Source organism: Peromyscus californicus, unplaced genomic scaffold (genome assembly GCF_007827085.1).
Source record: "Peromyscus californicus insignis strain IS unplaced genomic scaffold, ASM782708v3 Scaffold_2__1_contigs__length_46816999, whole genome shotgun sequence".
NCBI classification, from domain to species: domain Eukaryota; kingdom Metazoa; phylum Chordata; class Mammalia; order Rodentia; family Cricetidae; genus Peromyscus; species Peromyscus californicus.
Window position 1 is genome coordinate 35,260,987 of NW_026294540.1, and position 22,222 is coordinate 35,283,208.

The window sequence follows — 22,222 nt, forward strand, 5'->3', positions numbered from 1 at the left end:
GCAAATAAACAGCTTTTTAGAGTAAGATGTGATTCCAGCATTAGATGGGCAACAGAAAACAAACTCAATAGAATGTTTAAATGTTCCTTGTATCATAGTATACTTTCATGACTTTCCCTTTTTCCCTTTTTACGTTCTATCTTATATTTTATTTTATATTGCATATATATATTTTAACTCCCTTTTTACCATACAGTTATATATTAACTATTTACCCTTTGTGTACATATTATGGCTCCCAGTTAAGTGTTTTATGAGATTCTAGAGCATGTGAACAAATGGGTTCTTGTGTTTGTGTTTCTTGTGCTTTTTCTTGGGCAAATTTCCTTCTGTTTGTTAATTTTTTCCATTCTGATGTGTTAATTTTTGTTTTATATTGACTATATTATTATGTTATATAAATTATACTATATTATATTTTATTACTATCCTTTAGATGCTTGTTGGTTTTCTAATGATAGAAAGAAATGGGGTTGCTTCAGAACAGAGGGGAGATGGGTGGAGCTGGGAGGTGAAGAGGGATGGAAAACCAAAATCATGATATACACTATAAGAAAAAAAATTATTTTCAACAAAAGAAAAAAAAGATTTTTAAAAATGTCATAAAAACACATAATTGAAAATCAGTAAGGTCAGCTTGGCAAATAATGCAGAAACAGAATTATGAGACAACAATATTTTAAGATATTACTGATTTTAACGTCATTTTTTATTGAAAATAGATTTGCTTTTATCCTGTACTTTCTGATCATGGTTTTCCCACCCTCAGCTCCTTCCTGCTCCTCCCCATCTCCCTCTCACCTTAATCTGCACCCCCTCTCATTGGAAAACAGCCATATAAAATAAATAAATGATTAACAAACAAACAAACAAACAAACAAATAAATAAATAAAAAACAATCCAGAATAGGACAGACAAACAAAGGACCAGAAAATAAAGGTAAACCACCTTTTACATAATTTTGTGTAAACATCTGTTCTTCAGCATGGGGCTTGCCATGTGTGTGTTTTTTTTTTTTACATCCGTTGATACACAATTGGAGAAAGGTAATTTTCCCATTAATTTCCTAAACAGATCTGTCTCTGCAGTGATTATTGAAGAAGTTGGAACTTCTTAAAGCAACTCAGTTATGAGAAAGTCATCATAAGAGAAGTGGGAATTTCATACCACTAAAATCTGGGTATTACAGAAGACTAAATTAGAGACAGTACAGCAGTATCATGTTACAAACACCCTGTAACCTTGGTGCACATTACTTTGACCTGTTTGTGTTTACATCTTGTTTGGCTTCCTAGTTGACAGAACGTTTTAAAATATTGTCTTATTCTGCCATCATTTTAACCTGCAGCCTGTCCATGTGAGTATAGTTACAAAGGCCTAGACAACTAAAATTAGCTCTCTTGGGACTATTATGAATGCATGGTCTACCTTCAAGATTTTACTTAATCTGGATTACATATCATGATGATTTTAGTTTTGGTGAGACCTGGGATTATATATATATAAATATATAATATATATATATATTATATTTATATAAAATCTCATAGAAACAGGATATTCAAGGTAGAAAATCCAGTGCATTAAATTCATAGAAATGTTGCACATGAGTCCTCTTCATCAATAATTACAATTCCTCTCTGGTGGTCGAGGACAAGAAACTACCAGTTTTCTTTGTCTTTCATATTATCCACTAAGGATATAATTAGAATCCTAATATTTTAATCAACACATCCTTTGGATTTTATTTCTACTATGTCAAAATCAGCCAAAGGAATGTTTTTCAGGAAGCAACATATGTATATATTGGGAGACTGCTGAATCTCAACATATTCCTATTGGTGAAGGAGGAGGTTGTGAGGGAATAGGAAACCAGATTTCCTCTGGTGATACTTCCATTTTCTACATATGAAAGGGAGAGAGGTTGAGTCATTCTTCTTTCAAAGGGAAGTAGTCAGGCATGCCCTCATGTAACCTTATGTACTCTACTTGGGACAGAGAAGAGAAAGAGCCTGGAGTTAACACAGGTATTTTTGAAACTCCGAGTTTCATCAGGAATTCATTGTAATACTATTTAGAAGTGAGAGAGGACTTTAAACCAAGAAGATAAGCAGTTATTGACCATAGTATTTCCCAACTTTTGATGCAGGAATAAGATTGTTCTGATGCCAATGTTATTCATCATATTTCCAATTAATTTTTCTTTCAGCTTATATTTGGGTCATTTGAACTATCCTGAATGACCATGTCCAGTTATGTCATTTCTGTCAGACAGTCCCCATGGGTGCATCTGTCATTGGATATTGTCTCTTTGATGCTTACATCTATTTGCTCCTCATGGTGATGACGGTCTTCACACTTGACCAAAGAGGTCATTTCAGATTCTATCCAAATTGAGAGGAGAGAGATGGACAGGAAAAAAGTGTGTATGGCTCTTGCAAATATGACTACAGTCACCCTGCTTTTCTCTGTAAACACTATCTTGAAAATTCACCTACTGTTGCAAGCATTACTATCAAATGTGATTATAATTTATAGTGACCCCAATTCTCCAAAGGGTTTAATAGTTACTTTATCACATGCTTTTTTGACATAGAAAGTCTGGGTCTTGAAGTCACAATGACATGCTCCTGTACATCCTTATTGGCTCACGTATGTTCATTCCATTAGAGTTTCACACTGTCATGCAGTATGTGCATTTTGTGGCTCACAGTCTCCATGAGATGACTCTCCATCAAGTACAGATTCAGCTTCCCAGATATAGGGAAGGAATTTCTCCCCATGGCAGCTAAATTCTCTGTCTCTCTTTTAACTCTAGCTGTGTGATGTTCTGCTGTATTATGAAAGCATCCAAAACATTATTTTACGTATTAGTATGTTTTACCAAACTGCATTGGAGAGAATTTTTGTAATTCTCTGCACAAAATTCAATGCAGAACCATGTGTCAGTGTCTCTTCTGAGTTGGGTGTCATTAGTTGGGTGTAGATTAAACATATCTACAGAGAGTAGATGTATTTAAGTAAATATCTAGTCTGATTACAAATATTTAAAAAAATTCCTCATAGTGATATCTTCAGTGAAATTTGAAAATCCAAGATTCCCCAAATATTTCTCATAGCAGATGTAGGAGAACTAAACCCTCACATATCAGCATGCTGGTGAACACGACTACAGTTGTTTTCAGTTTAGTTACCTTTTAGACACCAACACACAAGCTTTGTACACTAACCTCTGACTCTAATCCTTAAATAAATATGAGAAGATAGCTCTTCAAGGAAGCATAAATATGCCTTAGTCAACATTCATGGATTATTTGAAGTTGTTATTTTATCAATGCTATATGTCCACATTGACTGACATTCTAGAAACAGGGATTATTTGAGGGTATTTTATCAATGCTATATTTCCACATTGACTGAGGTTCTAGACATATAAGGATAGTTCTGTTCTCTGATGTAATCATTTGTTTACTATCATACATATTTGGGTTTTAGTTTCATTTTAAAGACATTTAGGAATTTTTCTTAATTGTGCACATCTGTTAGATGTTACTCTGTCTTGAATATCATTGGAACTTGCATTATTATTTATCATTACCCTCTTTAAACATATATTCAGTTTAAAAATCATGCTGGTGCCGGGCGGTGGTGGCACACATCTTTAATCCCAGCACTCGGGAGGCAGAGGCAGGCGGATCTCTGTGAGTTCGAGGCCAGCCTGGTCTCCAAATCGAGTTCCAGGAAAGGCGCAAAGCTACACAGAGAAACCCTGTCTCGAAAAACCAAAATAAATAAATAAATAAATAAATAAATAAAAAAAAATAAAAAAAATAAAAATCATGCTGGTGACAGGGTGGGTTTTAATTGGAATTTGATCCAAATTACAATATTCTCTATCTCTCATTCTCTTTTATTTTTGTCTTTCAAGAAATGATTTTTCTGTGTAGTATCACTTCCATATTTTGAATAAAGTCTTAGACTAAAGACCTAAATGGAAAAATTTCTCCAAGTGCTTCATGGGGTAAACATGTAATTTTGTCTGAGCATAAGATAATATGACCCATAAGACCCTTATAGAAGTGGGTTCATTCTTATCTAAGAGCACTGAACTGCACATAAATGAAAATGTTTCTGAATGGAATGGCTTTGGTGGCTTATTCAGAACCTTCCAAATAAACATAGGAACAGACTTTAAAGCATCTGAAATTTTTTATTGCAGGTCAATGTAACTGATTATTTTCCAATATGTTTCTTCATAGTGACTTATTTCATGTTAAAAATACAGTGTATGTTTAGAAAAATTTCTGTTGCTGTCAAAATGCTTGACAAGGCGATTTGTTCAACAACCAGCTTAGGAAATACCAGTGCATGACCACTTGACCTTTGATTTTAGTTCGAGGCCAGCCTGGACTACCAAGTGAGTTCCAGGAAAGGTGCAAAGCTACACAGAGAAACCCTGTCTCGAAAAACCAAAAAAAAAAAAAATCTTAACAGGAGGTGGGAATGGGGAGTGGGCTGGGGGGAAGGGGAGGTGGGCGGGAGGGGGAAGAACAAAGGAATCCGTGGCTGATATGTAGAACTGAATTGTATTGTAAAATAAAATAAAGAAAAAAGAGAAAAAAATCTTAACAATTTCAACTTAGAGAAGGTGGGAATTATTTTTCTCATGTTTTGAGATGCAGTTATCATGGAATGAATATGCAGGAGCCAGGGAAACGAGAGTCACAGGCTTCCACAACCATGAAGCGTGGAGCAAGTATGATGTTGCTTACAACTATTTTTGTATCTTTTAATGTCAAGTGGATGTCTATGTGGAGATGTGTTCTCATGAGTTTAAGTACTCAGAGTTCAGACGAGAATTCTGGAACTCTTATAGGTTGTATTTTATGGGTCATTAGATGTGGGCAATGAGAAGAAAAAAAAACTCAGGTCCTCTGTGTGAGCAGTAGATGCTCTTAACTGCTGCATCCTTCTCTATACTTCTTCCCGGCCAGTTTCTTTTTCATTTGATGTGGGACAACAGCCAGTAAAATGATTCCACCTGCTATTGCAGTGTATCTTCCCACATCTAGTCCCCTAATATAGAAACTACCTCACAGAAATGCCTAAAGATTTGATTTTGTGTTGATCATAAGTCTTGTCAAGGTTACTCTAAGTTTAAGCATCACATTCTGATCACTTCAGTAAAAAGAAAGCACACAAGCAACAGCTATCTTGAGTCACAACATGACCGTCTACATGATTCAGTGATCTAATTTGCTCCCACTTGGTTGTATCTCTTAATATTTCCACAACTGTTCAGTAGAGTCATTGTCCTAGGGACAGTCTTTCAACTCATGTACAACTATCTGGCATACCTTATTGAAAAATAGCATGGAAACATAATATGTATTTTAGATATAAACACTTGTCCCTTGACTGTTCAATATTGTTGAATTCATAATAATATGAGCATTTGTTAATATATATGTAATTCTCAGGTTCCTTGCTTGAAGTGCAGGACTGTGGTCCAGGATTCAAAAATCCCCTGAAAATGGGAAGCTTGTTTGTTGCTTTGACTACACTCTTTGTCTAGACAATGAGATCTCCTATGTGCCAGTGTAGTGTAATTCCCACTGGGAACATTTCTATCATTTAAGACTTGGACCTTTGTTTCTGTAGTTTCCTGATTGTCAGTTGTTTTTTGATTCTCCCAAGGTGTCAGATAGGTTGAGTTTGATGGCCAGTGTCTATGTTTTTGATGTCCTATAAGGAGCAACCAGCAGAAACTGTATTTACAATTTTTTTTTCTGAATTTACATTACCTTTTCAAAATTGAGCTCTTGCATTACACAATGATACTAGGGTCAAATAATGTTTATTCAACATAGTTAAATAACTCGTAACTACATAAAGAGAAAAGATATCACTAATTGCAAAGGCAGTGTGAGTAAAGATAGAGGAACACAATAAGCTTGCCCCATTTATGTTCCAATAAAAGGAGTGGCTGTATCTATCAGCAATAAATAACAGTAGACCATTTGCAATTTTTCACTGTAGGTGCTGTATCATTACAGTCTGAGTCAATGAAGGCGCATTGAATTACACTCTAGAGAGGTGGGAAGTGGCTTGGAAAAACTACATCAAAGCATATTTGGGGTTCTGTTCCCACTGTGGCTCTCTACTGTCTTGGCCAAAACTCTTACTGTAGTTCTGGCTTTCAAGATCACTTGTCCTGGGCTTATGAGGAGGTGACTCATGATAATAGGGGCCCTTAATTTCATTTTTGGCATCTGCACAATCATCCAACTTGTGCTCTGTGGAATTTGGCTGAGCACCTCTGCTCTCATTGTTGACACAGATGTTCGTGTTCTGACTATGACCACACCATCAGTGTATGCAACAAGGGCTCAGTTGTTACTTTCCACTGGGACCTGGAATACCTTTGCTCCATGACACTTGGGAGCTAACGTACAACTTTCAAGTCCAGGAAACTGTCAAACACATTCAATGCAGCCAAGTTCCTGACATTCTACTCGCTGTTGTTCTTGAGTGTGGGGGGTCACCTTCCTCCTTTTCTACCACAGCACCAACAAGAAAGTCACAGTTGGGCTGAGCTCTGCCATGATTCATAGGAGAGCTGGCTCTGTCCTTTGCCTGAGGGGAGCAGTTCCAGTGGCCCGGACCTACTGGTTCAGATACCACACATACCTCACAAGCTGGGCCTTAGGTTACCTCTCCCTAATATCTACCCCATCTAGGACCTGCTGTAGTGTGTAAAAGGACTGGTCCTGTGGAACAATAACTGTAGGATCTTCATGACTTGGGGCAACAGCATGATATCCTAGAGGAGTTTCTATGATGGTCCAATGATGATAGGCCTTGAACCAAACCAATGATTCACTGTAATGAATATTTGTGGTATTGGACTGATTAGATGAAAGGGTATATTACATGACATACTGCAGGTCCCAATGCCACTAGAATGAATGAAGGGGTGTTGGAAAGACAGAGGAATGAGTTATTTTTTAATTTTTTGTTTTGTTTTTACATATTTTGGGGGGTTCTTTTGGGGCAATATGCTGCACTGGTGAGGTGCTGATATGGGGAAACTGGGAGGTGATCAAGATTGGGGTACATGATGTGAAATTACCAAAGTGTCAATAAAGAATTATGTAAAATAAAACAAAACCATAAAACCAAAAGAATTGGATTAAAGAAATAAGCTTATATTCTTTGTTAAAATTTTTTAAAAACCCACCATGGAAGACATGTTTGGATATATAATCTCTCTGGAAAGAAATTCCAGTCTCTGCATAAAATTTATGAAAAAAGCAATGTTTAAATTTATTTTGATAGTAAAAATAAATGCAATAATTTTGATAAGACATTAGTGGATATAATTTTGGCATATTTAGTCTCTTAGAGATTTTTGTGATTGAGGCTTGTTTTTCAAAATAATGGTGTTGAGGTATGGGCATCATTAGCAACTAGTTTGAGTTCTCTACTGGTACTTTGTATCACTAATCATGCAAGTTTCACCCTTACCAAATGCTCTCTCAATCTCTCTCATTTCTATCTCTATCTCTTTCTCTTTGTGTGTGTAGATGCCTATGTCTAATCATAGATGTTATTTTTATTTGAATTACTTTTTACAGGATTACATCTCCATAGTAACTACAGTTATTTCAGAATCCAAAGTACAAAACTAAATATATGTTTTTATATATAACTTCACAAGTTAGGTATATCTTTAATAGAATCCAATATACATTAGCAGTAGACATATAAAGAAGGTTTGATTTGACCTATAATATAACAATTGTTATTGACTTGTATTAATTACTTGTCTGTTCGCTGAGAAAAATTACCAGACACATACAAAACAAGATAAAGGAAGAAAGGAATATTTTACCTTGTGTATCTCAGAAGAATAAGTACAATGTTGCCATGGAGACATGTTTGAAGCTTGGGATGAGTTACAGAGAGAGAAACATCAGCTACCCCTCACAAGACAGAAGACAAGGACAATGAGACTGAAGGCCAAAGACAATAGGTGGTACAACCTTAAATGTTCTGATGCAATGAGATATTGTCACCAGTCAGGATCAAATTCTTAGAAGTTCCACAGACTTTCAAATATCAACACAACCTGGGGATCATGAAAGGCTGATTTATAAGCTGGTCATATGTTGTCTTAAGTGAGACTGTAGGAAGGAAAGCATTCTGATAGAGAGCTACCTGTCCCCTTTATATGTGCCTGAGAAACTGTGCATGCCTTTGTGTTTTGACACTTAAGGTGGCTCATTCTTGCTAAGTCAATCACCTTGGAGGCATCTTCAGATAAGAACACAACTTGTTCTGTTGGCTGCACATTTCCCAATAGTTGTGACATTTTTTTCCTGCCTAATTTATCATAAGCTGTATGAAATGACATTTTTGCATTTTATACCATTTAATTGAGTTGTTGGTATTCTTGATTACAATAATATTCTACTTTGTATTTTTTTTGCTTAATGTTTACTTTCATAGCCTTTGATATTCTTATGACATGCCTATGAACTACAGAAAACAATTTTGTAGTGGTGTGAGCTCTGCTCCTTTTGTTATGACTGTGAAGTGTATTCAAACTTAGGGTCTTCTGAACTGAAATCACATAATTACATTATTTCCAACAATGACCTTTCCTTTGGTTCTTAGTTATACATCCTCAGATGTGAATCCACACACTGACATAAATAAGAAATCACAAAAATAAAGGACTCAGTGCAGCATGTGGGAGCAAAAGAGAGAGTAAGAGGAGAACATTAGTTATCTGAAGGTGGAAATGGGAAAATGGGTTGGAGTGGTTCTAATTACAGATGGGGATAGAAGTAAATACAGAAGTGAGGGGAGGAAGAGTGAAATGACAGGATGTCTGAAAAGTTTATAGGGAACCATACTATTTATCATCTATATAAAACACCTCTAATGCATGTAAGTCAAGGTATAAATATACATAGATAGTTCATTTGAAACTTTGCCCTCTGGACTGACAATGCTCTTCTGAATAAGCACAGGCCAACTAAGGAAACCTTAACACCTTCCAATAAAGCACTCTGTTGAGTGGTTGGTCAGGAATGTCCAAGAGACTCTGAAAACAGCCACATTTAAGTCCCCTGTAGCTAGAGTTTTCCTGCCTGGCCCACAGTCAGGACAAATCTCTATCACCTGCCAGTCCCACAGCTGCTCAAACCCGACCAAGTAAACAGAGACTTATATTGGTTACAAACTGTATGGCCATGGCAGGCTTCTTGCTAACTGTTCTTACAGCTTAAATTAATCCATTTCCATTAATCTATACCTTGCCACATGGCTCGTGGCTTACCGGCATCTTCACATGCTGTTTCTCATCATGGCAGCTGGCAGTGTCTTTCTGACTCAGCCTTCCACTTCCCAGCTTTATTCTCCTCCTTGTCCCGCCTACACTTCCTGCCTAGCCAATGGCCAATCAGTGTTTTATTTATTGACTAATTAGCAACACATTTGCCATACAGAACATCCCACAGCACTTCCCCCATTGCTAGAAACACCATGAAATTTGGAAATAGGTCACAGAGTCCTATGAGTTTGAGCCAATTTGAAAATCTCATCCCTGAGGACTAGCTTTCAGAGTAAGAGAAGCCACCATGTAAGTTCTCAAGGGAGAAATTGTGAATAAGGAATACTGGGAGCTGGAGAAATAGTCTCCCCTAGAGAAGAGTGTACCACTTTGAAGAAAGGACTAGAAATATGTGGTAGGAGGTTGGTATAATGGGCAGAATGGTATTCTGAGCCTACGTGGATGAGAATTGATAGCATCTAAGCTTATTGGGATGTATTCTGAGGAAACCCATCATTAGGTAATTTAAAAAACCTAATGATAAGTCAGAGCCTGACTAACACAAGATCTTTGTTATGCATCACAATTTTTAAGATGTTTCTCACCTCCATGACCATTTTGTTTCAATTTTCACAGTGCTCTCCACATTATAAGGGAAATATAAGGGGTTTCAATTTTTATTCTAACAATGACATAAAACTGTAAGCTAAACAAAAGTATGACAAAACACAGTATCAGATCTATATTCCTTAGTACAAACTCAAAGTATCAGACACACACACATACACACACACACACTCACTCACATACTCACACACACAAGACAAAATGAGAATAAAAAAGTGTGTCAGTCATACAGTAGGAATTGCATGGGTCTTTCTGAGTTACACAGGCAACTATTTCCAGAAAATGGTTGAACCAATCCACCTATCTATAGAAATAATTAAAATTTCTGGTAATTGCAATAAAGAGTAAAAAAATGAGTGTTTAAAACATGATAATTCTATTCTTCCACAACTGTGGCACACAGAAATTCAAGCTTAAGGTTTCCCTGGCTTAATTATCCTCTGAGCTTCTGAAAAATAATAACTCTTGTTTTCTGAGAGCCAGGTAGTAGAAGTTTCAGCATTCCTTGTTTCCATGTTCAACATCTTGGCCATGCCATAGGAGGTTCATTCTAACCACATCAGATGCATCCATAAAGACCTTATCCACACTGATTACCTTAGTGAACAACTCATTTCCAAACTGGACTCACAAGGTATCAGGTCTTAGAAGCTTAATAAAAGTTTTGGAAAGACCAAAGTCTACAGTCACTTATAAATTTCCTCAAGATAAAGGAAATGCAAGTAATTGTGATAATCAGTAAATGCCTCTATTTTGTTCAGAAGGAAAACCTCTTCACTCTATACATAAGAGATGTATATTGGACATGTGTGGCAGTGCAATGGTTAAGACCAACCTGATATATGTACCTATGCCACTTAGATTACATAATCAAGTAGAAGAAAGGCTTTCTTTACATCACAGAACCTATGTGATTCTATGGCTGAGATGTTAGGCATACATATTCATGTGAAATCCTTCAAAATTTAAATTTACAGCCAAGGCACTTTACCTTCTTCAGGTTAACTTCATTAAAAATCTTGTGAACTAATACATGGTTGGTAGACTATATGAGCTCTAATGGTTTTTTGAGAATGGAAGGCTTTCTTCAAATACTTTATGTTCAAAGGAAAGCATTAATAGATAGATGGTGAAGCTCTTTGTGTGTAGGGCAGGATCAGGATTTTATATTGAATGAGTGATACACCGTTGAGAAGAATATACAATAGCAGAGTAGTTCAGAGTTCAGAATATAAATGGGAAACCTAATCTAAGCATTATGTAGTTGGCATTGTCCTAAAATTTTCTTTGTGTCCCCATAAGAATACAGCGCCCTTTTTCAGAAGGAAGAAGCATAGAAAACTATGCCCACATTCCCAAAAAGTGGATTATGGACGGATGTTTGTCTTTGTTTAGGCTGTTGGTTACAAATTGTTATTGTAATTGTAAAATTAGTCCATATTTTTCTAAAAGACAAAAAGGGGATATGATATGGAAATATAGGATATAGTTATGATAGGATAAAAGGGTGGGTTGTTGAACCTACTTTTAAAGAGCAACTTGTTTAAAATGTTTTACATTGGTATAGATTTTAGTTTATTGATACAAATTTAAAGTATATTTTATTATTCTATATGTATATTTCTACTCTTGTTTAAGGTATTATATGTATACAACTCATTTAAAATTGTAATATATCATTAAGAAATATAGGTTAATCATTAATCATCTATGATAATCAAACTTATAGTCATGTTAGTTTAGTTTTCTAGGTATACATAGATATATTTCAAATAGATAGGTAATCTTCAAACACTTCAAAGACCTATAGAATATGGCATTTAAAATGTTTTAAATACTTAGACTTTCTGGACAATGAGACATGTCTGCTCCTGGTAGCACTGATTTACTTCAGAGAGAGAGATGGGTGTCAAAGACACTCCATATGAAGTTTATCTTCTTCTTGGCAAAAATAGCCATTTGGGCAAGAAACTGTTCTTGCCTGGACTGCTTGGCAAAATGTTGTATTGACTGGACATGCAGGACTCTTATAAAGGTGACCACTGAACTTTGCAAGGTAAGGTGATCCTTTAAGTTCCTGCTTTGCAGAGGAGATTACCAGACACTCTAGAGGACGCAGATAGAAGTGGCTGAGAGACTCTAGGCCTGTAGGGTGAAGAATGGATGCCCCAACGTTGCAGAGGAACTTTGGATGACTTTCCAGGCAGACAGCTTTCTCTGTCATTTTTTGGAAGAGATTTTTGGAAGTTGCTCACAATGCTCTTTCTGTTTATATTATACACTTCTGAGGTCTTGATGTAGTTGAAGACTAGATAGTTATAATTTTCCTTAGTTACGATAAAAGACAAATTAGATATGAAACCTTAGACTCACAACTATAGGATAAATAGAATATTTTCTTTGAATTTGCCAAATATAAATAGACTTGATATTTTAACTGTAATTTTTGCTTGATAACTGTTCTGTTACATATAATTTTACTATGTTAAATTTAAAACTTTCCTTTTTTTAATTTATTTTTATTTTTATTTTGCAATACAATTCAGTTCTACATATCAGCCACGGATTCCCTTGTTCTCCCCCCCTCCCGCCCCCCTCACCTTCCCCTCAGCCCACCCCCCATTCCCACCTCCTCCAGGGCAAAGCCTCTCCTACGGACTGAGATCAACCTGGTAGACTCAGTCCAGGTAGGTCCAGTCCCCTCCTCCCAGGCTGAGCCAAGGGATCCTGCATAGGCCCCAGGTTTCAAACAGCCAACTCATGCAATGAGCACAGGACCCGGTCCCACTGCCTGGATGCCTCCCAAACAGATCAAGCCAATCAACTGTCTTACCCATTCAGAGTGCCTGATCCAGTTGGTGACCTCTCAGCCATTGGTTCATAGTTCATGTGTTTCCATTCGTTTGGCTATTTGTCCCTGTGCTTTATCCAACCTTGGTCTCAACAATTCTCGCTCATATAAACCCTCCTCATTCTCGCTAATTGGACTTCCAGAGATTCACCTGTAAAACTTTCCTTTTTAATGAAACAGAAAAGGGGAAATGTTGTGGGATAATGCTTTTGTACACTGGTTTAACAAAACGCTAATTGGCCAGTAGCCAGTCAGGAAGTATAGTAGGGATAAGCAGACAAGGAGAATTCTGGGAAGAGGAAGGCTGAGTCAGGAGATGCCAGTGTGCTGTCCAGGGAGCAGCATGTAATGGCATACAGGTAAAGTCATGGAACACATGGTGACATGTAGATGAACAGAAATGGGCTGAGTTTAAGTGTAAGAGCTAGCCAGTGGTAGGCTAAGCAGTTTTAATTAATATAAGCCTCTGTGTGTTTACTTGGGTCTGAGTGGCTGTGGACTGGGTGGGACACAGGAAAACTTTCAGCTATAGCATTGTTATTAAGTCACTGATTTGGGGTTGATGAATTCTTCCTGTCATTTTCCCAGGAATGAGTCAGAAAGTATTTTAGGTTGTAGAGAGACATTGATGGGATATTGGTTTGTAGACCTGAATGACTCATATAGAAAGAGTTTTAAGAGTCCTCCAGTCTATTGATAATTTAGATTGGCATAGGAAATCATCAGTTTTAGAGAGCATGGTGTCCTACTGATTTCAATGGACCATTTCTGGCTTAACATTTTCTGGATGTTTTCCTTTTACCTCCTATGGTTTCCTCTTTTGGAAAACATTTGCATCATCCCAAGTCACTTTTGCATATAAACTATTATGGAAGATGATTTTGTGAAAGTATACTCTAGAGGAGTCATCCCTGGGATTTTGCTGACTGTTGTCATATGTATAATCATAAGGCCCGAGGTTAAAGAAGATCTCCAAAGATATTTTGAAGCTTGTTTTTATCTTGAATGCAGAGTGACATATAGGAGTAGTCAGTGAAGACAGTTCTGGAATTCTCCATAGAGTAGAAGAGGCCTGACAAAAAGATATGTGATTAGAGTACTGACTTCACTCAGCAAGGATATTACAAAAGCTTATGCTCACAAACACAGTAGCTGTGTATCCAGCTGATGCCTACTTTCAAATCCATGTCCCCATGCTTACAATGTGGCAGACACTTCTGTATGATAATGTTCTCTTGGATTTCTATCTTCTGGCTCTTGCAGACTCTTGTTCTGGAAGAAGAGTCCAGAACTTTAGAAGCTTCTCAGTGCTCTTTGAATTGATACAGTGATGGAAATGTGGTGATTGCTGCATTTGTTCCTCTTTTTAATTGCTTTTTCAAGAAAAAAATGATTGATTTTAACATTAAAGAAATATATAACATGACACAGTAAGTGCTTTTCAGAAATTCATTCGTTTTTAGAATTCAGTTTCCATTGTCCTCAAGGAAGTTTGGATGCTCATCAATGTGCCTTTTATTTCCCTTCCATGCTTACTACTCTTGCTGTCACATAATTCTTTTTCAGGTAGGTTTTCTGTTCACCCATTTCCTTCTCTCTAGGACCGAAGAAGACTTTGTATTTATTAATGTTCTTTAACATTTGATTCTCCGATTCTCTCTAACTTGCTCTGCTTTGCCTTTAGCTGTCAGGGGTGGAATATTGTCATGGATTTCTCTGCAGAAGGAACGTTAAATTCAAAGTTGACACATTGCTTTGGGTAATTTCCAAAGTGTAGTTGTTCTCCTGTGAGAAGTAATGTCAATGACTGTAGTGACTCCAGAGTTCCTTATGTGATATACAATGACAGTAACTATGTGTGCTGGCTGCTTCAGAATGGAGAGGGGGAATGTGAGATTTTGGAGATGAGGTATAGATGACTCATAATATTTTTCTTTAGTTTTGATTAGAAATCTTTAAGATTCTGTTTATTTACCTTCATTTTCCTCATTTGACACTTGTTTCTAAGTATTTGCAAACTGATTCAGATATGTTCAGGAAAACGCATTGATGTTGATGGTGGCCACTGAGGGTTGTTTCCTAGTTAGTTTGATGCCTGTAGGATTAGAGGGCATTGGCAGATATTTGATAGTATTGCGTAGGCTCTGCTGGAGAAAAATGCCTCTGTCAGATTCATTGTGAAAAATTTAAGATTTATTCTAATCCATGCAGACATTTCTGTAGCTGTAGGATCTAAGTATTAAGATCTAAAATGATGAAAGATGGCGTGTGTTCAATTTAGAACACAACCCTGTAAAATAGAAATGCAGAAGCAAGTTCAAAGCGGAGAGTCAGGTGATAGAAGATTAAGTGAGTGAAGATAACTTTGGGTCTTTGTGGTGTGAGAGGGTTTTTGCTAAAACCAGAGTGAAGTGCTAAGTCACCAGCTGAAGAAAGTAGAACAGGGAAAATGATCAAGTGATCAGTTAGAAAACTTGGTAGATTCTATGTATGCCTTCACAACTTAGGATGAAATGGGCACAGTCAATGTGTCCACAGAAATCCAATTATAGTTGCTTGCCTGTGTGATTACATTCAGGAAGTGGGTTTATTTTGTCTTTTTTCCTCTTCAGTTTATTTTCCTCTCATTTTGATAGGCATGTTCATTCAGATCAGCATAACAAAAGGTCATTAAATGTGGGTCCAGTGATAGATACTTTCCATTACAATAATTTTTGTGGCTTAATCTCTTATTAGGTCATCTTTCATGTAATAATTAAAAAGATGATAAGCAAACAATCTTTATTTTCTTTTAGTGCACATGAAAATTTATCAAGTGTTATCAAAATTGTTCTTGAGGATTCTCAAACTATAAAGTAGGAATAAAATACTATATGATCAAGTTATTCCACTTCTGGCTCCATCCCTAACTTCACATCCTGCCATGGACATTTTTTCATGTTGTGAATAAAATCTCATCACGTAGATGTAATTTTAAAATATATTAAAAAATATACATTTATCTCTATTCACATAACTAGACACACTTTTATGCAAAATTTGAATTATTTCATTATGATGAGATCATTATATGCTCTTGTCTAGCTCTTCAAGTGCCATGGTTAGGTTATTTTGTGTTGAAATTATTTATCATATGGATTAGCATAGATACTTTAGCTTCTTTCAGAGGTTATCGGAACATCTTATGTGTTTACACAGCTCTCTCATAACTTTTTGAGCTGACCAAAGGAGTGATGTAGAAAGGGCAACAGTTAGGCTGCTTCAGAGTAGGGTTCTTCTAAGGGATTCAAATAGAAGTAAACAGATGACAAAGACTGTGAACATAAGACAGACATTTACTGACAGCATTCATGCTAGGAGTGTGTTTTGTCAGTGTGGTCACATCTGCAACACACAAACTCAGACTGCTGGGACTACTATAATTCCTAGTGAGAGTGTAGTTAGAAATATAGTTGGGGCAGTTTCCCCTTATTATAGAATGAGAATAGGCAAGAAAACCATCTAAAATACATGGCAGTGTTTGTCATGCATGGTAGAAGACTAAGGATTTTGGTTACTGTTGTAAGGACAGTAGTTTGGTGGAAACACTTGAGATATTTTGCGTTGACCTGTGTAAGTTCAGAATCAGCTACTGTCTCTCCTATGTTACAAAGTTGTGGGAAACACTAAGAGGTAAATTTTGAGCAAATATGTTTAGCATCATTGTTAACATGAGTTTTGCTTGGTAAGATGATATGTGAATCTCTGCCAGTCTGGATCAAGTTCCAGGGCCTTTCATGTGCTATTGTCCTTCAGTGAGCATCATAAGTCAAGAGTTTTGCTTGCCCATGCTGTGATTTCTTTTGGAAGCACTGAAGGAATTGTCTCTGTGTTTTGACTCTTCTCACTGTAGACTTGACACAGTGAAAAATTCAACTTAAATTATATCCAGTTTTTTAAATAATTGTTAATCTTATTCCACTGAGATTTTATTATTACTTTTAAGTCTCATACTGTGTGCACCTTAACTCACTTATAATTTCATACCTTGTAAATGTTGTAGATTTTCCCAATTTTGGAAACATTCATATGTCATAATCTTTATATATAAATCCTTCTTTTAACAAAACAATTTCAAACTTTACATCATTCTAGCATTTTATTTTTATTAATGCCATAAGACTTAATAGGCCTAACTTATTAAATTACAATCTATATTGAGAATATTTATTCAAGAGTGTCTCTCTCCTCTTTTTGAGTTCTCAATGATACCACAATTCAAATTAATACATGTTAACACTAGAGAACCAATGAAATTATTCTGATTAATTACAAAAATTGGTAAGGTATTTTTTGAGCAGAGTGTGGATGACCCAGAAAAAGACACATTGAAAATTCTTTACTAAGTATGTATGAAGATAATTTTGCATCACATAGATAAATAGGCCTTCCCACCTTTAAAAAATATGAGATGGTCACTACTTTTTAAAAGATGTAATAACATTTCACTAGTCCTGTTGTAGTTACTTAACCCAACAGATTTGAAGGTATGAAGATGGCTATGCTTTAGCTTGAAATATATGTCAAATCTTTCTTTTTTTTTTTTTTTTTGGTTTTTCGAGACAGGGTTTCACGTGTTATTTCTTTAAACAACCATTTGTTCATTTATTTGTTTTTAATGAGTCTGTAGTGGTCAGTAATATCCTTAAAAACAGCTAGTATCCCCTTATGAGTGAGTACATACCTTGTTTGTACTTCTGAGTCTGGGTTACCACACTCAGGATGATATTTTCTAGTTGTATACATTTGCTTGCCAATTTCATGATGTCATTGTTTTTCTCTGCTGAGTAGTACTCCATTATGTATATGTACCACATTTTCTTAATCCATTCTTAAGTTGAAGGGCATCTAGGTTGTTTCCAGGTTCTGGCTATTATGAATAATGCTGCTATGAACATAGTTGAGCATGTGTCCTTGTGGTAAGATTGAGCATTCCTTTAGTATATGCCCAAGAGTGGTATAGCTGAGTCTTGAGGAAGACTGATTCCCATTTTTCTGAGAAACCACCATACTGATTTCCAAAGGGGCTGTATAAGTTTACACTTCCACCAACAATGTAGGAGTGTTCCCCTTGCTCCACATCCTCTCCAACATAAGGTGTCATCAATGTTTTTTTTTCTTAGCCATTCTGACAGGTGTAAGTGGTATCTCAGAGTTGTTTTGATTTACATTTCTCTGATGACAGAAGATGTTGAACAGTTCCTGAAATGTCTTTTGACTATTTGAGATTTTTCTGTTAAGAGTTCTCTGTTTAGCTCTGTAGCCCATTTTTAATTGGATTATTTATTATTTTGATGTTTAGTTTCTTGAATTCTTTATATATTTTGGATATCAGCCCTCTGTCAGATGTGGGGTTGGTGAAGATCTTTTCTCATTCTGTAGGCTGTCCTTTTGTCTTATTTGCTGTGTCTTTTGCCTTACAAGAGTTTCTCAGTTTTGTTTGGTCATATTTATTAATTATTGCTTTCAGTGTCTTTGCTACTGGTGTTGTATTTAGGAAGTAGACTTCTGAGCCAATGTGTTCAAGACTACTTCCTACTTTCTCTTCTGTCAGGTTCAGTGTAACTGGATTTATATTGAGATCTTTGATCCACTTGGAATTGAGTTTTGTGCATGGTGACATATATGAATCTATTTGTAATCTTCTACATGTTGACATCCAGTTATTAATATGCTTTCTTTTTTCCATTGTACAGTTTTGGCTTCTTTGTCAAAAATCAGGTGTTCATAGGTGTGTGGGTTAATGTCAGGGTTTTCAGTTTGTTTCCATTTGTCCATTTGTTTTTATGCTAGTACCAAGATGTTTTTATTAGTATAACTCTATAGTAGAGCTTGATGTCAGGGATGGTGATGCCTCCAGAGTTGGCTTTATTTTATAGGATTGTTTTAGCTATCCTGTATAGCATGAATCTTAAAAAGTTCTTATTAATAAAATTAAACCTGAGCCAGGTATTGGGGTGTACACTGGAAGATCAGAGAGACAGAACAAGCTACAGCTAACCTCACCTGACCAACTTCTCAGCTGGTCTTGTTTCCTCAGACTGGAAACCTCTGTGTCCTCATATCCGAATGGCTCTCAGCTGAACTGTGCTGCTAGAAGCCTGAAAGCTTAACCAGCCAAATGCTTAACCAGCCAAATGCTTCTTGTTTCTGGTCTTCATGCCTTATATATCTTTCCTTTCTACCATCACTCCCTGGGATTAAAGGCTCGCTTTCTGGGATTAAAGGTGTGTGTCACCATGCCTGGCCATTTCCAATGTGGCCTTGAACTCACAGAGATCCAGAGGGATTTATTTCTACCTCTGGAGTGCTAGGATTAAAGGTGTGAGTGCCACCATTTTCTAGCCTTTTTATCTAGTGGCTGTCTGTTCTCTGACCCCAGATAAATTTATTAGGGTACACAATATTTTGGGGAACACAATACCACCACAATCCTGTTTTTTTTCATATGAATTTGAGTATAGTTCTTTCCTGGTCTGTGAAGAATTGTGTTGGGATTTTGATAGGGATTGCATTGAATCTGTGGATTGCTTTTGGTAAGATTGCCATTTTTACTATGTTAATCCTGCCTATCCATGAGCGTGGGAGATCTTTCCATTTTCTGATATCTTCTTCAATTTCTTTCTTCAGAGACTTAAAGTTCTTGTCATACATGTCTTTCACTTGCTTAGTTAGATTTACCCCAATGTATTTTATATTATTTGTGCCTACTATAAAGGGTGATATTTCTCTGATTTCTTTCTCATCCCATTTATCATTTATATATAGGAGGGCTACTGATTTTTTTGAGTTAATCTTGTGTCTTACCACATTACTGAAGATGTTTATAAGCTATAGGAGTTCCCTATATTTTGGGGGTCACTTATGTACACTATAATATCATCTGCAAATAGTGAAAGTTTTATTTCTTCTTTTCTAATTTTTGTCCCCTTGATCTCCTTTTGTTGTCTTATTGCTCTAGCTAGAAATTCAAGTACTATATTGAGTATATATCGAGAGATTGCACAGCCTTGTCTTGTTCCTGATTTTAGTGGATCACTTTGAATTTCTCTCCTTTTAATTTGATGTTGGCTGCTGACTTGCTATAAATTGCCTTCATTATGTTTAGGTATGTTCCTTGTGTTCCTGATCTCTCCAAGACCTTTACCATGAGAGGGTATTGAATTTTTCAATGGCTTTTGCAGCATCTAATGAGATGATCATGTGTTTTTTTTCTTTCAGTTTGTTTATATGGTGGATTACATTGACAGATTTTCATATGTTGAGCCATCCTTCATGTCTGGGATGAAGCCTACTTGGTCATGGTGGATAACTTTTGATGTATTCTTGGATTTGGTTTGCCCTCTGCATTGTGAGACAGTTGTGTAGCTTGATCTACTTAGGAGGCCCCTGACAATAGGATCAGGATCCATCCCTGCTGCATGAGCAGGCTTTTTGGAGCCCACTATCTATGATGGGACACCTTGCATAGCCTTTAGGCAGGGGGAGGGGCTTGAACCTGACTCTACTAAATGTACCTCCCCATGGGAGGCCTTACCTTCTTGTGGGAGGGAGTAGGGGTGTCTTGGGAGGGGGAGGTTGAGGGGCAGGAGGAGAGAAGAGGGGGATCTTTGAGTGGTATGTAAAATGAATTAAAAAATTTCCTTAATAAAAATGTTTGAAAAACCATTAAAAACAGTAACATGATTTATGTCGACATATACATTATTATATGCATATATTAGATTTAAAAGCACAGATACAAATTAATCTTTCTCTTAAAAAATAATTTTATAATATACAATACATCAAAACTACAGCTTCCTTTAGCTCCACTCTTCTCACTCACTAGTAGAAAGAAATTTATCTCAGGAGGTAGAAACAGAGTCAGAGACACTTCACTCCCAGTGTTAAGATTCCAACAAAACTCCAAGATAACAACAACAGCATATATGTGGAGGGCCTAGCACAGACCCATGCAGGCTACCTGGTTTGCTCCTTCAGTCTCTCTAAGCCCCTATGAGTCCTGCTTTTTGATTGTCCTTTTGGGTCTGGTTCTCCTGCTGTCCTCAACACCTCTGGCTCCTACAATCCTTCCTCCTCCTCTTCTGCTGGGTGCCCTGAGATTAGCCTAATGTTTGTGCATCTCTTTATCTGTTCCTATCAACTGCTAGAGGAAAGAAAGTTCAATATACAGTATGAGAAAAATCTTCTGGTTTAGGAGTAATGTTCTTTTATAGCTAATTCATAACCATAAGCTATGGGGACAATTTTGGAGAGTCAGAATAGGTTCTCAAAATGAAAGATTTCATTGGATGATAATTTCCCTAAAGTGTCAAAACACTAGTGGGTCTGCCATGTGGATCTCCTTATTCGAAGATATCACCAGTGCTATCTGTTCAACTCAGCTTTTCTCCCAGTGATTGTAGACCTACTCAAGACTTTTAGGTAAGGAAACTATTGCTTAATATGTGCTGCACATTCAAATTATAACCATTCCTGGGCTTACATAAAATTATTTGTTAGTATAAATTGACATTAAAATTATAAAAGCAGTTGCATCAAACTGGTAACGCAGTATGGAATGGGTCCACTTTAACAATATTTACACAACTTCTATGCAGGTTCAAGTTGAAGAACTACCAGTGTTCTTTGGCCTTCATCTTTGCCATTGAGGAGATCAACAGGAACCCTCATCTTTTACCCAACACATCTCTAGGATTGTGGAATCTCTATTATGTTGATCAATATGAATGGGATTTTCTCAGGGAAGCTTTTCTTTGGCTCACAGAAATGGGAATCAAAATTCCTAATTACACATGCAGAAGGGAGAACAGAGCTGCTGCTCTACTTACAGGAACATCACAAGAAACAACTAGCCATATTGGGAGACTGCTAAATCTCTACAAATATCCACAGGTGAGGGATGTGGCCATGAGGGAGCAAGTAAACAGTACCGAAATGCAAATATTTTAGGTGTTATCTCATGTAGAGGAGAGAGGCTCATTGCTTGTCTAAGAGAAGCCAGGCGTTTGGTTATGTAGTCTCATATACTTTGCCTTTAGATGGAGAAGGTGAAGAGGTTGTAGCCCACAGAGCCTATTTAGATAACTCTGTGTCTTGTCAGGAACTCTCAATATGTCTTGAGGAATGAGATGGGATTTTAAAATACCATGAAGACAAGTTAGTCCCTACTGAACCCAAGTGCTTCTTCAGGTGTAAGTTTGTGTTCTATATCAATATTTTCATTCTTGTTTCTGATTTGATAATCCCTTCAGCTTAGTTTTGGGCCATTTGACACTATCCTGAGTGACAGAGGCCAGTTTTCTTCTCTCTACCAGACAGCTTCAAAGGATACATCTCTGTCATTTGGCATTGTCTCTTT

General features: G+C 36.6%; 1 protein-coding gene across 1 annotated transcript in view; it reads left to right on the top strand.

The window, feature by feature from the left end:
* Positions 1-22,222, top strand: part of LOC128120813 (vomeronasal type-2 receptor 116-like) — an 89,104-nt gene that overhangs the window by 8,277 nt on the left and 58,605 nt on the right. The window contains exon 2 of the mRNA XM_052755020.1: positions 21,462-21,756. The gene's annotated coding sequence lies outside the window, so the exon portion shown is untranslated. The remainder of the gene's footprint in view (positions 1-21,461; positions 21,757-22,222) is intronic.